The sequence below is a fragment of the Montipora capricornis genome, chromosome 1, assembly GCF_036669925.1.
Source record: "Montipora capricornis isolate CH-2021 chromosome 1, ASM3666992v2, whole genome shotgun sequence".
In the NCBI taxonomy this organism is placed as follows: Eukaryota; Metazoa; Cnidaria; class Anthozoa; order Scleractinia; family Acroporidae; genus Montipora; species Montipora capricornis.
This window is the reverse complement of record NC_090883.1, coordinates 20176524-20184023: the sequence shown is the minus strand read 5'-3', so window position 1 is coordinate 20184023 and position 7500 is coordinate 20176524. Positions and strand designations below refer to the sequence as shown.

The 7500-nt window shown below is 37.7% G+C and overlaps 1 long non-coding RNA gene across 1 annotated transcript in view; it reads right to left on the bottom strand.

Annotated features, from left to right (window-relative positions):
- Nucleotides 1–7500, bottom strand: part of LOC138052297 (uncharacterized) — a 31547-nt gene that overhangs the window by 4202 nt on the left and 19845 nt on the right. The window lies entirely within an intron of this gene.

The following is a 7500-nucleotide window of genomic DNA, read 5'->3' as shown; positions in this document are numbered from 1 at the left end:
TTAAAAAAAGGCACAAAAAAATTGTCGCTCTTAGATTATTGCATGTTGCTGTCCCTAACCTCAGCTTCTTCTTCAAAAGAACTTCAAGGGCATTTTTTTTCTGAATTAGTGCAACTGAAGCAACGTTAAATTTGCAAAGGTAATCGCATGGGGCCGAGAAAATTAGGGATTGATATAATGCGTACTTTCAGAAGGTGCATAAATTGCCCGAGTCGCGCAGCAACGAGGGAAATTCGTGCAACGTCTGAAAATACAAGCTGTGATATTAATCCTTAATATTACGAGGAAACTAGAGATTGCGTGTTAATAATGTAAAGGGCAAATTTCTCTTTTATTAACAAGGCCAAAAAGCCCACGCTGTCACGCAATTTTTGGATTAAGCCATTTGAATAAAACTCACGAATCAGATTAAACTTTATTATTGTACAACAACGCCAAAGAAGTGAAACCAGCCCTGCTAAAAAAAATTACTAAGATAATAATGAAATTAATTCTACCCGAGACAATTACCAAAATTACTGATAAATGCCATCTGTCTCAGGCAATCAACTTTTAATAATTTTGCCCTCTATTTTATAATAGAAATCTCTCTGACTTAAACGCCCTAAAAAGGAGGAAAAGCAAAGCAGCCAATATAAATATCCTTTCATTAAATCCACTATTGTTTGCGGGAGCATTAAGCAAATTTTGAAAGTTCAACAAAGGTATTATCTTCAAAATTGGCCGGAAGATTTTTATTGCTCCGCCCCGTGACGGTACCAGTGACCGGAGTAATCAGTAAATTTATTTTCTCCGTGCGTTTTCATTCGGTCTACCTGTCAAAGGACCGTCGGTCTGTGTTTTCTCGTCCCAAGGCCTGACCCTTTCATGAGACGTAAACAGTGTTTTAGGCGAACAAAATTCCCTGAAACAATTATAGGTCGCACCAAATTGGTCAATATTTCAATCTCCATTGCATCTCTGTCCATCTGTTTACCTTAATGAAACCATCTTGTCATTTCCTTCCTTGCTAGCTTGCGACAAGTGTTCTCGAGTAACAATAATATATTTCCTCAATAACAGTTGATTATAAGTCTCCTTTTTAGTTTTGTTTTTTTTTTTTTTTGTTCTTGTCGCTACTTTGTTTTAGTAAATAGCTGTGGCGGGGCAAGTCCTTCACAATACTAATGAACAGGAAAGGATAAGATATCATCCAATGCACACTTCTAGAAAATTACAAGCATGAACAAAACTGAAATAGTCAATATTCGGCTTTCTTTGCGACATCTCGACGAGGCGTTCGGACGGTCACGTTCTCAGCGTCATGGTAAAATATGGAATTTCCGGAGTTCCGCCACACTTACCGATCCATCTGCCTGAACTATTTCGCAATGTTACTACATGTAATTTTAGTTATCTTACCACGTGAACGTTTTCAAATATCCTGCGGGTATTTGGGTGTCTTGAAAACAAAGGCCCCAAAGACCCCGAGGACTCGAAAACGAATGGAAAACCTCTTCCTCCTCCTTCCTTTCCTTCGTGAAAGTGAAAGCTGGGTAATTCGCCATATTTAACTGAGTAGCCATGCTCCACGTGTGGCCAGGCATCTTCATTTCCGGGGGATTAAAATAGGCCCTGTAACACTCTAGGTCTAAAAACCAACTTTAGGCCTAGTGTTAGCCAAATTGAGGGTTTTGGGTGAATTTCTTCGTTTTCGAGTTTTCTGGGTCTTTGAGGTCTTGGGTCTAGGGGTCTTAGGGGTCTTGGTTTCCAAGACGTCCCAGGTATCCTCCTCACACAGCAAATAATGTCCTGAAGTATGCTGGCTTTTGAAAAATTCAATTAAGAATAAGAAATATTACTCGATTCAAGTCAAGTAAATAAGATGTGGCAATAAGCTTGTCAAAACTGGAAGCAAGAAAAGCGTTTGTAAGACAGCTTCCGAAGGACTTAGTTTACTTAATTTGCCGTCAAAATAACGCAAATTAGAATGTTTTAGGAGAGAGTATTTGTAGAAAATAACATCCAAAGAATGAACCAGTAAACAAACCATGAAATCATCTCTGAAAAACTAGAAAGCTAGGTTCTCGCGCTCATAAGCTCTGCCAATCGTCCTTGTTTGATAAACACGTTTTTTTTTTAATTAAAAACTACGAATCAAGTTATTCACTCCATATTGTCCATAAAAAAACGTTGTTTTGAATAGCAGTTTGAATTTATAAACGCTAAAATCTTGAAAATATTTTAAAGAGGAACTTCAAAGACTAAAAAAATTATTATGATTAAAGCAAGTGAACACACCTATTTGATTCGACCGAAAACAACCGATTGACCACCTTGTTAAGATCCTCTAGCTAGAATTAAATGTACGAAGTGCTTTTTATCAGAGACGTTACGCTTTTTTTTTCTTTCTTTTCCTTAATGCCGCCGATTAAACAATATGAATAATTTGAATTATTGCTTAATTCACTACACCGGTAAATTCCAAAAAGTATAAGTGTTACTTCCGGAGTAAAATATTATAATATCGCCTCTTAATTCTTCCAACGGCAACAATATGAATAATTTGAACAATTGTTTCCTTCAGCCGGTATAGTGATGATTTGGAATAATAACTTTTCATATAAGAAGAAGAGTTCAAGTTTTGTGACGAATTTGAAAATCCTTTTAGCATTGATAACGCAACAAAACATCATAATAACGCCTCGAAATTCTTCCAACGGCCTTATTAGACCTTATTAGACAACCTCGCGAACTCACTGCTAAAAAGTGATCTTTTGATGAGAATCGAAACGGAGGAAGGGCGGGAAGGATTACAATCCAATTCGGACTTTTTTTCTCTGTTGATTTAGTGGCGTTTATATAACTAACATAATTTAGGCTTGTCACTCACGTTTTCAGTTGAATCCTATGAATAGAGACTTAACTGATATCGACTGATTCCCCAACAAAAGAGGGTTTTACGATTAAACGTGAAGCAGTTTTTAGTTACAGAAAAAATATTCCACACTCGAAACGTTTGAGCCGCAATTGGCTTTGCAGAGAGCTTTTTAACATATCAGTGAGCTCTATACTGAGACGTAAGGAGCACGAATCAACCAATCAGTTCGTTAGTTGATCGATCCACGATGATGACTGGATGGTTTGCTTAGTTAAATAGAAAATTTATTTCCCGAAACATACAAAGCCGTTTGGTTTAAAGTAAAAAGTAATAAATATAGAAAAGGGAAAATGGAGGTAAAAATTGCTTTGGAGATGGTAAATAACAGAAGTAATGGTACATCAGTGTCCTTCATAAACGTAAACAATTATAACACAAACTACAAGGTGACAAAGGCAACGGTATTGAAACGCAAATGGCAGCGACTCCGTCAGAGGCAATGACATTGGCCTCAGGTAATTACGACTTTCCTGTTTCCGTTTCCAGTTTCACGATTCCGAGTTCCGGACTCTGGTTTTCCATACGCACCTTAGCTATTAGCCAGTGGAAACTTCAAATTTTGTCACAATTAGAATTGGACTGTAAACCACATAAGGTATTAAGACAAGGCTTTGCTAAGGTTTTTGCTAATTTTTTTTTTCCGCGCTAAAATTAAATTTTGGTGGCAACTTTGAAGTTCCATGTCTGTTACGACAAAATTCGTTTGTCACAAGGTCGTCCCTATTTTTCTCTTCGTTTATTGTCGGTCGGTCGGAGAAAAATAAAAAATAAAAAACAAATAAAAGGAAGTTCAGAGACAATCTAAAAAAGCTGCAGAAAGAATCGAGAGGCAGGGGGGAAGAAACGAGTACACACGAGGACTAAAGACATTACGCGGTTTACTCTCGGGTTGAATCTGAAACTAAACTATGTACGGTAAATGTTTATAAGGGACCGACCTTACCAAGTGTCATTGAGTTAACAGGTACTAGTAAGCAAGGATTCCTTCTTTACGAGTCTTGACTTAACCAAATCTACGCCGTATCGATCAAGTACCAGATAGTGACCTCTATTCGCACTGAGGCATACGAGCCACCGCATACATTCTTCAATTATCTCTTGTTTATTCTCTGAGAAGCGATGGCATTTAACAGATTGTGGGGACAACAGCTTATGTGACTATGAGTGCTTAACTTGAAGAGAAGAAAACAAAATTGTGTATAATATAATTGATTTGTATACGGTAAATAATTAATGATTGCAATTTTTTCCCATTAATTTGTAGAAAAAAATTAACTGCTGGGTTATATATTGAGATTATTTATAACTGCGGACAACAAATGAGAGGAAAGTATCAAGTAATTTCAGTAAATATCTGTTTAGAAGGAAGGTGGGCTAGAATTTTCGAATATTCAAACTCAGACTTTCGAGGCGAACTAAGATTTTGGACTACTTTTTTCTGAACCGATCTCCTAGATATTTCAGAAAAGTAGTCAATCGATAGTGAAGAGTGTGAAGAGTGCTTATAGAAATTTCGAAGCCACATTGAAGAACGCCAGAATTTTATTGAGCTAAGTAAAAATCGATTGTGATATTGGAAATATACTTTTTGAAGGTTTATAACGTCTCATTTTCGACGCAGTCATAGCAAAGCTCCGCGCCAGCGCGGAGCACCATGGTTAAGAAAACCCATGACGTCATACGTACGTCCGTAGGTACGTCCACCCCTCGATGTCTGCCAATGTGACCAATATCATGCATGCTAGTTTACAGCATACAACTTTGATACTAGACATCCATATTTTGATCAATTGACACCTGTCAAAACAAGGTATGCGCTGACCAATATCAGGTGACCATATCGCGGGTTCAAGCTTAGAGCTCAACGAGGTCAGCTTTTGTTTAAGTTGACCGCTGACCAGGTACTGGTTTTCGATTGCATTGCAGGCTCAACCCAGGTTAGCTCGCCTAAACATAAGTGAGGCTTCATTTTTGGCGTTTTGTGGTTCGACGCGGCTACACGCCCATACTATGTCAACTACACTTCTTACACAGTCAACGCTTTCGCGTTCAGGTGGAAAACGGTTTGGAAAATGTTTTCTTTCTGCATTTTTCGCTGGTCTCAATCCAGTTTGAAATATCAGGATATCTGTGGTCCACACTGGCGGCTACGCAGTCATTCAAGTCAAGCATCGGCGGGATGTAAACTTAAAGCTGAGTGTTTATTTTTAATTTGCTTAGAGCTGCTTTTTTCTCTGTATTGCAATTTTTGGCATATCTTTAGAAGCTCTGATAAGGTTACATGATGCCTGGAGGACCTATGACTAGAACAGAAGCGAAAGGAGAAGGAAAGAGAACGACAACGACAAAACAGAATACCAGTAGTAGTTCAAACTTGGTGGAAGAAGTAACTCCACAAATTCTTACCTTGGGCACTAAACCGTTTGTTTTTTTTGCAGATGCTATTTTAAAAAGTGATTTAATCGGTTTTTCCTTTGTTTAGGAATGAAACTTGAACGTTTATTCTCAACTGGAATCAAATAACAATTATCTGTACTCTTTTGGACATAAAGGAATAGTTGATTTGTTTGTTTGTTTTGCTCTAAGATGCGAGCGAATAAGTGCTTCTGTTTTTCGATCTGCCTCGACAGTGACAATAAAATTAATTAATGAGTTCTCGTAAAATTAGGGAGAAACATTACTAGGTTGTGTTTCCAGAAGTTTTTTTCAATTGAAGCACCTAATAAAGGTAATTTGTTGGAACGGATCTTGTTTAAAGTTTCATTGTCTTTCTTGATTGCATTGCCGTATTTTGCCGATTCTTGTTCCAAGCCAAGCTGGCGTGTGTCAGTGAAATACATCAAAATGTGAATGATGATCTCGTTTTCAGAGATACAGTGGAATAAAGTGCATCAGTAAAACTCTTTTTTGACCTTGAACTGACAAAGTTTTTTTCTTATGGCTTCTAATTTAAGCGTGATTCTTATTCGCTGGCTATTGACATTTGACTCTGAAATGGCTTTTTTCCCTTTTCCACTGATTCGCTCGCTGAGGGTGTGCTTGTTTTCTTTTAAAACTCATGCGGTTCAAGAAAAATTCATTGCCAAACTGGTGAATTCCAAAGTAAATTACACTCGACAAACCGATATCGTACTCTTCGCTTCGTGATTCATGCGATATCGGTTTTTAGCGTAAAATGTAGCGTGGAATTCACTAGTCAGGCAGTGAATTTTCCTACAGAAGAAAGCAAAGAAAATGATTAATTATTAAAGCAGCATTCGAAACCTTTTATTTTCACTAACCCTTCCGGCAGTAAGAATAAATAACCAGGGAGCTCCGCTTTTAGGCTAGGCTAAATCTATAGAATATTTTAATCAAACGTCCCCCAAAATTTTTCGGGGATAAAAGGATCATACGTAGTTTAAAGTATTCGATCAGACCCGTCACAATTGCTCGACCTTTCGGACGAAACAAAAAGAACCACCAAACAATTTCTATAGACCTGAATTGAAACATAGTTGATCTAGGGTAATTGAAAGCAAGAACATCTAGACAGATAAATATTTTGTAGGGCGGCTGCAAACTCATTAAAGTAACTTTCAAAACATTGGGGAAACAATTTTAGGTAATTCTGACGAATTTTAAGTCGTCCGTTTCACGTTAGATGCCCCTGCACAATTAAAAAATCATTCTATTCAATGATGATTATTTTTAATCGATTGTAACTACTGCTAGAACAATATGAACTGGACGATCATTCATTCGATGATCTCTCTTGGGAAACAAATCATCTATAATTATCTGCAATTTCAGTTTACGTGAGAGTAATGTTTCATGAAATCGTTTCCATTTGTACGTTGCACTTAGTTCATTTTAGGACTTGTAAAGAGGAAAAAATGTGTCTGTTCTTTTTTAGTGATGACCAATTAAACGGCCACCCGTAAAAGCCGGCCAGTAAGCAAAGTCCCGATGAGGGCTTTTCTATGGTTTTTACCTCTATTAAGCGGCCAGGCCGCTTTAACCGGCGACTATCCATTTCCCCGTGGGTGGCCGTTAATAGGTCTTGAACTGTAATACAAAGAATACTTGAACAGTCTATAACAGTATACTCCTGAGGACTATGAAATATTTAACGAAGGGGAGAGGTAATAGAATATCCAGCACTAGACACCGACACTAGGGTGAATAGTTGTTTTAGTAGACTGGGTCTAAAATAGTGAGATTATTTTGCACAAAAAGATGATTTTAACTCATTTATTCCTGCAACGATTGCAATGTTTTAGGGCACAAATCCAGCGCGAGTGGCTCGGAGGTGAATAGCAAAGGATATTAGCAGAGTTTGAGTAGCCAAGCAGAGAGAGCCTTGTAAACGCTATCCACTGATATATTACATACTAAAATCTGATGTAAGACTAATGCATGATTTCGTAATTGGTTCTAAAGCATCGCGTGTCACTTGGAGCTTCTTTTAGAAACTCCCTCTAAGGTTTAGGAAGTGTATGATCTAATGCACTATAGTTACGTAGATGACGCCCAGTCTGGTTACCATTCCTTCCTGAGAAAGAGTTACTAAGGCCGGGAATGGTGTAGTCATTCAGTAG